The sequence below is a fragment of the Salvelinus fontinalis genome, chromosome 3 (genome assembly GCF_029448725.1).
Source record: "Salvelinus fontinalis isolate EN_2023a chromosome 3, ASM2944872v1, whole genome shotgun sequence".
NCBI classification, from domain to species: Eukaryota; Metazoa; Chordata; class Actinopteri; order Salmoniformes; family Salmonidae; genus Salvelinus; species Salvelinus fontinalis.
In genome coordinates this window covers 8,266,274-8,277,063 of record NC_074667.1, presented here as the reverse complement: position 1 = coordinate 8,277,063, position 10,790 = coordinate 8,266,274, and positions in this window count along the sequence as shown.

The following is a 10,790-nucleotide window of genomic DNA, read 5'->3' as shown; positions in this document are numbered from 1 at the left end:
TTCAATAAATATGCAAAATGTCTAAAAACATGTTTTCACTTTGTCAGTATGGGGTGCTATGTGTAGATGGGTGGGAATTATATATATTTTTTTATCAATTTTTTAATTCAGGCTGTAACACAACAAGATATGGAATAAGTCAAGGGGTATAAATACTTTCTGAAGGCACGGTAACATCTAAAGTTAAAGTCATCTCCTCTCTGGCCGGGCATTAGCAGCCAGACAGACAGCCGGACAGCCAGACAACCATCAAAACATTATCTCTGTGCTCCACAACTAGCCAAGCTCCCCTTGGCTAGAGAAAAGTGTAGCCCGTAATCATTGGGTTGCCACAGCTGCCAATGCTGCACAGCTGTCTGACCAAATCCCTATTTAAGTAGTTCTTCAAAGTAGATAAGGCATACTATCAAGATTGCTACAACTATCAATCGGGTAGAGCTACCTCACGAACTGTCTCTTTCCCTCTCGTCACTGTGTTTTGTACATTCATCTCGCTCTCATGCGGTCTGTGATCGGGGCCAAGAAGAATAGGCGCAAGGGATTCTGGTGATTGTAGTTAATTGCCACATTTTCTGCACTGACCTCGGTTGAATATTTGCCTATTGAAAACTACAACTCCCTACAGCTTCCCACAGTTCGTTCTTGATTTGATTCTTGATCTCGTGTTTGATATGATTTCTCTTTCGAGAAACGGCACGTTCGGCACATTCAGCTCACTTTCAACATGCAACAATTTCAAAGATTTTACTGAGTTACAGTTCGTATATACAAATCAGTCAATTGAAAAAAATCGATTAGGCCCTAATCTATGGATTTCACATGACTGGGATTACAGATATGCACCTGTTGGTCACAGAACCCTTAAGAAATAAGGTAGGGGCATGGATCACAAAATCAGTCAGTATATGGTGTGACCACCATTTGCCTCATGCAGCGTGACACATCTCCTTCGCATAGAGTTGATCAGGCTGTTGATTGTGGCCTGTGGAATGTTGTCCCACTCCTCTTCAATGGCTGTGTGAAGTTGCTGGATATTGGCAGGAACTGGAACAGACTGTCGTACATGTCGATCTAGATCATCCCAAACATGCTCAATGGGTGACATGTCTGGTGAGTATAGAGGCCATGTAAGAACTGGGACATTTTCAGCTTCCAGGAATTGTGTAGAGATCCTTGCGACTTGGGGCCGTGCATTATCATGCTGAAACATAAGGTGATGGCAGCGGATGAATTGCATGACAATGGATCTTGTCACGGTATCTCTGTGCATTCAAATCACCATTGATAGAAATGCAATTGCGTTCGTTGTTCGTAGCTTATGCCTCCCCATACCATAACCCCTCCGCCGCCATGGGGCACTCTGTTCACAAAGTTGACATCTCCAAACCGTTCTGTGGACATACTGCCAAATTCTCTAAAACAACATCGGAGGAGGCTTATGGTAGAGAAATGAACATGATCAGCTCTTGTGGACATTTCTGCAGTCATATTTTATTTCAGCTCATGACACATGGGATCAACACTTTACATGTTGCATTGATATTTTTGTTCAGTGTAAATGTAAACTAATATACATTTGGTTAATCGTTCAGCACGAGCAAAGGGTCAAGTCTATTAAACTTGGTTCACTCTATTCCTACCAGATGTTAGTTTTGAACAGAAAACTGTACTGAGATAGGACGTCATTCGTGAGAACATTTGCAGAATGTCAGCCCAGCTTAATCTTCTGCCTCTGCCTTGCCACTGCACTTCCTCTCATCACCATATTTGGTAATGATTGGATGCCCCGAGCAGACGCTTCGAGTTTTTCTACATGTGTCCAATCTGGGTTTCCACTGTTACGTTAACACTAGTTATTATTTACCACTTAGCTACCCCATTTTGTTTGCCTTCTGTTGAAAGAGCTAACCTGGCTGGGTCAGGTAGTTTAATTTAAAGACAATCATTGAGCAAGTTCACCTGTGTAACTTTCAGAACACTTTTTCCAACCACTTTTGCATGTGCCAGGTTTTCCATACAATTTTGTTTTGGAGGAAGACACATACAAAGACATGACTGTTGCTCCTCATTCAAAATGATGCACTTCATTTGCACACACCTGTTCAAACTTTCCTACCCACTGTGTACCCACTGCATCCGTCACATTTCCAGACGTCAGACAAGGAATTTGTTGGGGTGGAAAAAAGAACACCATTTGTGTTTCTAGATTTGCTTGTCGCATGTTTGAATGAGCATGCAAAGGGACTTTCCTTTCGTCTCAAAAACAACTAAGAAATGTCCATTGTGCCTCCAGACAGACCAGCCTCATCCTCATCACTCATCAGTCAAATCATCAGACGGATCCGACACAGCAGCACAGACACACTTTACTTCACACCTCACATCTGAACACAGCACCGCCATGGAGAAGACCATCTCCACAGTGTTCCTCATGTCCAGTGTGTGTGGGGGGTATTTGGGAAGAGACTGATGAAAAAAATAATTTTGGCACAATCCAAATGATCTGGTATCTGGGAAGCACATCTATGTTTATGTTGACAAAACTTGGGCATTAGCTCAGAAGTTCTGCAGAGATCATTATACTGACCTGTCCTCCATCAGCAGTGAGTGGGAGGAGGAACAGCTAAGAATTGTTGCAGGTGGTTGGTTGTACCATTGGATCTGCATTGGTCTGTACAGAGAGCCTTACAACCTAACAGGCTGGAGGTGGTCAGGAGGTGGATACGCAACCTACCTTGGGACCTAGGCATCCGAACGAACAAACAACACTCTCTTGGAAAACTATGGTGTTCTCTATTGTGATGGGTGGCATGATAACTATGAGAATGTTCCATCCCCCTTCTGCTCTGAGCTGATTGTGGTGAGGGAGAGCAAGATGTGGGAGGAGGCTCTGGAGTACTCCAGGGAGCAGCACACAGACCTCACCAGCCTGGTGTCTGAGACGGAGCTGCTTCTGGCCCCGAGGGAGAGCAGGGAGGCCCAGACCACCATGGCCCACGTTTGGACAGGCCTGCGCTATTTGGCCGTGAACGGGGATCCCCTGGAGGGCGAGGCCCCAGGGTGGACAGCATCAGTCCTCCCGCCTGGAACCTTCTCTGTGGGGCAATTGCAACAGAGGCAGGGTGGGAGGACTTGCCAGAAGGGACTCAACTTAATCTGCTACTAGAGACTGAGACCTTTTTAGGGAAGAGGGACCTGAGAATCTCATTGGGTGCATCTCAATAGTCCAAAATGCTCTTCTCTCAAATTCGAATAAGATTTTAATAAAAAAATACATTTTACTTCACACCTCACATCTGAACTCCTCATGTCCATCTGTGCTCCTCATGTCCAGTGTGTGAGGGGTATTTGAGAAGAAACTAATGAAAGACTCACCTTGGGACAATGAAAATTCTTTGGTATCTGAGAAGCACATCTATGTTTGACTAAACATGGGCACAAGCTCAGGGGTTCTGCAGAGAGCCTTATACTGACCTGTCGTCCTCCATCAGTGAAGAGGATAGGGTGCATCTCAAAAGTTCCTCTCAAATTCTAATAACATTTTAAAAAAAATAATGATTAAAAAAATCCACCATTTTAATTTAAACATGCCCTATCTTGTGGAAATGTTCCTACGACAGTGAAAAAGTACACACACTGTAAAGTGCAAGCTCGTACAACTTTCCAATGAGAGCTATATTACTTTCAACACAGCCCTGTTCCTCCTTCAGGTTTAACTTTACTGTGAGAGTTGGAGGTAAGCAATTATGTCTGCTTTATGATATTCATATAAGCAGCATACAGTATGCCTTCGCTATTAGGCTCTAATACGCACTTCCCCAGAAAAATACCCTTCTGACAGTGAGGCTGAATATGAGCCAATTACGACTGCTTGTGCATTTCCATTACTAGCGTGTCGGGTTCTATATTTACTGTGTCAATTGAAGTAGCCGCCGGGGTGCTAATAGCTAACAGAGTCTTTGACACGAACACATTGGAGGTGAACAACAGGTTATGACCGAGGGTCCAACAGAGACCAGGCGCTAATAGGAACATGTTGCACCTCACTGCTGTACTCCTTCCCTTACAGAACGGACCTGAGTACACTTAGTGATGATCAAACCCAGTTGGTGGGCAGACGGAGGCAGCAGAGCGCCATTCAGTGCTGAATCAACCAATTGGAGACCTCTGCACCTCTTTCATGAGGTTATTAGACAGGAAGTGTGCCTCACAGTGGGTGCTTCCGCAACGCCAACCTGAAGTGATTGCCAAGGCAACAAACTGACAAGGAGACCTCAGCATTAAAAATGTTTATATTATTAGAAAAGGTTGGATAATCCATTAACTTTACACTGTTAGTTGAGATTAGAAGTCCGCCCTCACTAGTTCTTCTTGTATCTGAGTGGCTCACTGGTTGTAATAAATTGAAATATTCTTCAATTACACCAGTGTGGCTGCCCGAAGCCTTACTGCAATCTGATTGTTAAAGTGCCCCACTAATTTGATTTGATGTTGCCATACCAACCACGACCAGACAACTCTACGGGGATTTTTAGTTGGTGGCAATTCAAGTAGTTAGTCCTGTATTAGATGTTCAATTATGCAAAACAATGTATCTTTTTCAAAGGTCGATTTGATGGACGGTCCCTGTTGCAGATGATACTGCATGTATTAGTGAAATGGATCGTTTTGCGTCAAAACAGAATCAAAAGTGGAGAGTTTTTCTTCTGGGCCCTGTAATCACAAAGCGTCTCAGAGTAAACGTGTTGATCTAGAATCAGTTTTCACTTTTAGATCATAATGTTGAAGATTCTATGGACTGGTAGGATCTGATCATAGATCAGCACTCCTAGTCTGAGACACTTTGCCAATACAGGCCCTGGACCTTTCATGTCTTTGCACCTGCTTTGTCCATCACAGTGTTATAACTGCCAGGCAGGAAGAATCCCATTAGCCATCACTGTCACTGTTACAATGGTGACATACCATACCCTGGCCATTTGTTTGTTTTTGTCTGACTGGGGCTGAGGAGATATCCTTGAATGGCCCACTACGGGAACAGGCACTTCGCATGTGAGGTTAAAGAACAGGTGTGAGTTCGTGTGAGGGTGTATGTCTGCATGTGCTGAGGGGGTAATGCTCAAAAATCATACTTATCATGTGAGTTTAAAGGGCAGGTGTGTGTGTGTGAATGAAGTGCACATATGTGTGTGTGCATGCATGTGTGTGTCTCTGAGAGTGTGTGAGAGATCTGCATGTGCACACACACGCACACACACTTTCGGAGACACACTGACTATCAAAGGCACCTCGGCAACATCCAATTTGACCAGGTCCATAAATGATTGAGTGGGGAGAGGGTCAGGTGTTTCTCTTCTATTTATGCCTGTGAACAAAGGCGGCAAAAAAAAGTTCCTACCCACTCGTTTCATTGCCGCCAAGCCTGTCACTAGGGACTCCAGAGGTGCCTTTGTTCAGACAGATTACACTACAGAGAAATTAATCAAATAAATCTTTCAAATGTTTCTCCATGAATATAAACACTGTTTGACTGTAATCAACATTGGATCGGACAGACTCAGTCTAGACTTGGAGCTTTCAAATGGAAGATGTATTCCACTGAAGTGGAATAACAGAGTTTTTTTCCCTTCATTTTGAGTACAAATGGGCAGAAGAAGCACACACTCACTTTGAAAGTGTGCTTCAAAGCGCTTCAAAGTTAATCCCAATAACACAATCACTATGTACAATCAGTCACCCAAGCATACGGCTATCATTTTTATCAACATTTACTCTCCTATGTATTTATTTAGACAGTGAAACTAACATTGGTAAATGTGTCTCTATACCCCAGCATTTTGGATTTGAGATCAAACGTTTCATATGAGGTGACAGTATAGAATGTCACCTTTTATTTGAGGGTATTTTCATACATATCTGTTTTACCATTTAGAAATGAAAGCACTTTATGTATCCTGTCCCCGCATTTGAAGAAGTATTTGGACAAATTCACTTATAGTGTTTTAGAGTAGTCGAAGGTTTAGTATTTGCTACTATATTCCTAGCCAGCGATGTCTACATCAAGCGTGTGACTCTACAAACTTGTTGGATGCATTTGCAGTTTGTTTAGGTTTTGTTTCGGATTATGCAAATTCATCCAAAAAGCAAACGCTTCCAACAAGTTTGCAGAGTTACAAGCTTGATGTAGACATTGTGTGCTAGGGGACCAAATACTAAACTTTTTGGCTAAATGTCTAACTCTAATTTGTCTAACTACTTATGACACTTTCAAATGGAGGGACAAGATACATAAAGTGCATTCGTTTCGAAACGGCAAAACAAATGTATGAAAATACCCTCAAATAAAAAGGGACATTTTGTACATTCGCCTCATAAAACATTTGATCTCAAATACCAAATTAAGAGATTTAGTTTCACTGTCCAAATAAATATGTAGGGGAGTGTACCTCTGTACTAGCATTTATTTTCTATCAAAGAACCAGATAGATGCTCGGAAGGCGGGACTACAACACACACACACACACACACACACACACACACACACACACACACACACCACACACACACGCACACACGCACACACGCACACACCCACACACATTCACACTCACACACTACTTGTAATGCAGCAGCTGTATCCCACCAAAGCCAGGCACATTTTTAACCCTCGTCCATCGATTTGGAGAGATTTATATCCGATCCTACAGAGCTTTGATTGACAGTTTTCAGGGAGAGCGATCACCTATCCCTCTCCCATCCCGCCCCTGGCAATACTGTTTCTGTGCAGTTTAACGCCCAGCCATTGTGCTGGGTTATGTGTGCGTCCATCTCTGGTCCTTCTCATGAATCTCATATCGGCCCAGTGGAGTGAAGAACTGCCAGGACTTTCCTCCTTCCAGAACTTGACACTAACATAGAATACACATTTTTACGGCTTCTTCACTCCTCATTGCAGTCAATCATGCGACTGGATCGTGTTTTAATAAAGGCAGTGTTCATGTGCGGGCATATTCTACCTGTCAATCAAACATTTTTACCCCCATAATTAAAATGTCTAACAAGTTGAAGGCAATGTCCATGGGCAGCATACTCTACCTGTCAATCAATTATTGTTCACCGCCACAATCAAAGTGAATCGTTTTTCGTATGAGAAGGTGATCTTCTTATGAGAATGTGATATTCCTATGAGAAGGTGATATTCCTATGAGAAGGTGATATTCCTATGAGAAGGTGATAATCCTATGAGAAGGTGATATTCCTATGAGAATGTGATATTCCTACGAGAACGTACATTTTTAGTTCTGCTTTCTAGTTGTATAATTGCTCTACGACGGTGTCAGATCAGGTCATGTGGCTAGGGGCTAGGGAACTGGTAACGCCACGCTACATCTCGTGGTGTTGAAGCATATGTTGCCTGCCAGCATATGTCGACTGCCGAGGGAGACCAGCCAATTTAACAGCAGTCTGTGGCAGGAGGCGGCTGTCTGTAACACCGTCTCCCAGGTGCATTTGTAGCGCAGGATCACTGAATTATTCTAGACCAACCCATTGGCTGCCTCCCTTTAAAAGTGCTGCCAGAAGAGGAGTAGGGTGAGCTTATGTTTTGGCTGTGCCTTTGAGATACAGGATGTGTATAGTGTGGATGTAGTAAAAAGTCCCTGCATCCCAAACCAGCCAGTGGAACCAGCCAGTGCTGCATCCTTCCTGAGACCTAGAAGTACTGCCACCCCGGTTAGAGAAATGCTTTTCAGGGCCAGTGTTGTAGACGATGTTTCAGGAGTTTGTTGTGTCGCAGTGCGGAGGGTTGTGAGTTCGCCGTGCGGAGGGTTGTGAGTTCGCAGTGCGGAGGGTTGTGAGTTCGCCGTGCGGAGGGTTGTGAGTTCGCAGTGCGGAGGGTTGTGAGTTCGCAGTGCGGAGGGTTGTGAGTTCGCAGTGCGGAGGGTTGTGAGTTCGCAGTGCGGAGGGTTGTGAGTTCGCACCCCAGCCAGGGAGGAATTTCCACTCCTTCACACTTCCAGAGAGAGAAAGTCCAACAGTGAAGAGTTGAATTTGACCTTGGAATAAACAGAACATTACTCATCTGTGGCCGGTGAGACTTTATACGCAGGTCGGCAGGAAGACATAAATCTATGTCTTATTTATGCAAGTGTCCTTCGTCCTCCAGATTGAAAACACTTTTGTGTCAGACAGTGGTGCATCCCTGAGATGTTATTTTCGATTCTCTACAGCTCCATTCAGTACATTTGTGCTCTTACTGTGTGATCAACACTAGATAATAACAGAAGCATTTGAGATGGCATGTCTCAAGTGCAATCTTTCAGGAAGTCAGGTGTCTTTCTCTAACTGGCTATATTGTTTGGTGAGTGTGATTGGACCATTTGAGCATCCTGTAGTTACTTTGTATGCTACAAAGACGCACAACGAAAGGCAAACAAAAGAAGTCAACATCAGCACCCACCAGAGCATCTGCTCTGTCGTGCGCGCGCGTGTGTGTGCATGTGTGTGTGTGTGTGTGTGTGTGAGATACTGACCTCATGTTGAGAATTGTATGGGATATTATAATATTAAATCTGCATGGAGAAGCCTGACACAGATTCTGCTGCCGAGGTTCATACAGTGCTGACAGAGAAAGAAGCCCAGCCTAGTTAACTGCACTGGCCCACTTGGCAGTGTCTCAGCATGGGCTCTCTCTCTCTCTCTGTCTTTCTCTCACTCTCTCCATCGCTCTCTCTCTCTTTCTCTCCACCATCTCCCTCTCTGTCTGTCTCTCTCTATATCTGTCTCTCTCCCTCCCTCTCTTTCTCCACCATCTCTGTCTGTCTCTCTCTCTCTTTCTCGCTCTCTTTCTCTCTCGCTCTGTCTCGTTCTCTCTCTCAATTCAATTCAATTTGCTTTATTGGCATGACGCAACAGTGTACATATTGCCAAAGCTTATTTTGGATATTTACAATATAAAAATGAGAATCAAAATTGTCAACGGGACAACAGTAACAACAATAACCAAGTGTCAAAATAACCATACTTTCAACAATAACAATAAGCATACAGTAGAGTACATGTGTAGGTTGATTGGTCTGTCAGACACTGTCCCTCAACTCTCTCTCTCTCTGTCGCTCTCTCTGTCTCTCTCTCTCCCCACTATCTCTGTCTCTGTCTGTCTCGTTCTCTCTCTCTCTCTGTCTCTCTCCCTCTCACTCCATCTCTCTCTTTCTCTATCTCTCTCACTCTCTCTCCATGCACTCTCTCTCCATCCCAGCTGTGTTCTACAGTGTTATTTATCCTGGTCTTCTGGAACAACAGCTTATCCCACCACCCAAGCCTGTTCCAATTAGCTCTACTTCTGGGGATCATCGACACACTCTCTAAGCATCTGCTCTGTCGTGCGTGCGCGCGTGTGTGCATGTGTGTGTGTGTGTGTGTGTGTGTGTGTGTGTGTGTGTGTGTGTGTGTGTGTGTGTGTGTGTGTGTGTGTGTGTGTGTGTGTGTGTGTGTGTGTGTGTGTGTGTGTGTGTGTGTGTGTGTGTGTGTGTGAGATACTGACAGGGTTCAAACCCATGTCTCATGAAAAGTGCATTGGCCCGCTAAGCCAAACGCCTACGCCTAATTGAAAGGGTAAGGTGTGTGCTGTGTAGACACCTGCGTCTCAGTCTTTGTGTGCTATGCTTCGTTTGATAAATGTTGCTTAGCTCAACATAACTGCAAATCAGTACCTCATTTATTTCATTTGGAACCATGTCTCTCTCATTCCTTTCCAAGCTAACGTACATGATATAAGGCCGTTTTTCCCCCCGAGCTACTCTCTCGTGTTGAGACCGCACCACCAAACAAAGAGAGGAAGGAAAGAGAGCGGAAGGAACGGGAGAGGAGTGAAGCAGTAATTACTGGCTTGGTTGCTGTGTTTCAGGGCTGCTGCCTGTGTTAGTGGCTCAAGGTGCCTAGCTAAGTGAAATAGACGGCTTTCTTTGAAGGGCATATAGAGGTGTAACTAAGAACACACACACACACACATACACACACTAACTTACACTTACTTAATGAAAGAGAACGACTCTCTGGGCAGATATGTGACCCGCTAGCACCTCCCCTGGTAAGAGGGGAATGAGGCATCCTCAGAGTTCCACACAAGGATACTTGATTGACACACACAGGAGTGAAATGGTAGGGGTTCTATAATGGACAGAAAAAAGGGGTAATGAATACACTGTACACAATACAATAACTAATAGCACAAGTAGAGTCACAAAGCTATTAACAAAGGAAGGACTGTAGACTGCAGTGTATCAATGGAACATTATATCAATCTATACAGTATTATCACCTCTACTCCCAATGCCCCGCTCCGGCGCTCAACGTTGCCGGTTTACTAAACACCAGACCTGGCAACCCATCATTACGGACACCTGGCAACCCATCACTACGCACACCTGCGCCCCATCATCATTACTACCTTGATTACTTACCATTTATCTAGCACTCTATTTCTGTCAGTCATCAGGTAGTATTGTTTATATTTTCTTGTTAGACGCTTCTCTTGTTTTGTATTCCTTCCATGCGTCTACTTAACAAGTATCAGTATGTGTGATATGTGAAGTAACCCAGACTGCTATGCATTGAAAGTTACATGTGAAGCCTCGTACAAGGGATTCTTTTAAAATTGTCCCATCACTAGTGAAGTTAGTTTAATTCATGCATGTATTTATGTGTTCAGCTGGAGTAAGAACCTCTGCTGTTCAAAAGCAGACCCACTGAGAGAGAAAAACTGATCGAATGAGCGTTGTCTCCACGTCACT